The sequence below is a fragment of the Terrapene carolina genome, unplaced genomic scaffold (assembly GCF_002925995.2).
Source record: "Terrapene carolina triunguis isolate 2854851 unplaced genomic scaffold, T_m_triunguis-2.0 Scaffold34596, whole genome shotgun sequence".
Taxonomy (NCBI): Eukaryota; Metazoa; Chordata; order Testudines; family Emydidae; genus Terrapene; species Terrapene triunguis.
The window spans coordinates 3674-4642 of record NW_020698947.1 but is presented as its reverse complement, the minus strand read 5'-3'; positions in this window follow the sequence as shown (position 1 = coordinate 4642).

The window sequence follows — 969 nt, the reverse complement described above, 5'->3', positions numbered from 1 at the left end:
TCCTAGTCAGTGACTCTGGGACATCCTTCTCCCTCCCCAAGTTTATCAGGTAGTTAACTATACAGACTTGGGACGACAGTTCTTTTGACACCGCTGGGACAGCTCTCTCCTTCTGCACCTGAGAAAGAGCAAAGTGACCTCACCAGAGGCTCTTTAGAGCCCTGACACTGAAAAAAGGAACAGTAGATATAAAATAATGGGGAAAGGAAATTGCAAAGAGTAGAGAGGTTCAGAAGTAAAGTCAGGAAGGCAAAGGCACAAAATGAGGGGGTGTGAGCAAAAGGAACAAGTTAAATGGTTTATAAGTACATAAAAAGCAGGAGGCTGACAAAGGAAAGTGCACAGGTAGGTCACCTACATACCAGGGAGAGAGAGAGCCAATCACACACTAAAGAGGCTGCAGTGCTGAGTAGCTATTTGGCTTCAGCTGTCACTCAAAGGGTGAGTGACAGGATACTTAACATAATCATAGTTAATGAGGAAAGGGAGAGACCACAAGACAGACTCAGGATGGAACAGGCTGAAGGATATCTGGGTAACTTGTGCTAATTCAAATCAATATGGGCCAGTGAAATTCATCCTAAAGAGCATGAGGCTAGCAGAGAGCTGGCGATTCTTTTGGGGAGAGCCTGGAGTGCAGGGGAGGTCCCACAATACTGGTCGAGAGTAAACATAGCATATAGGGGTCAAAAGGGGCTCCAGGACTTACACACGAGAAAGCTTAACTGCATTGCCTGCAGCTGGCTAGAAGAATTAATAGAGATGTCGATAGGCCTGTTTCCCTGCTACACTGCACTTTGTGGCGTCATTTACACCAGGGCAAGTGATACCACATCAGAATGGCAGTTTTTTACACCACTTTGCCCTGGTGTAAATGACGCCACAAATTGCGATCAGGCTCAAAACCTGAGCGCCTCCATGCAAATACATGATAAATAGTAAGGCAACGAATAGCCAAGATGAGTTAAT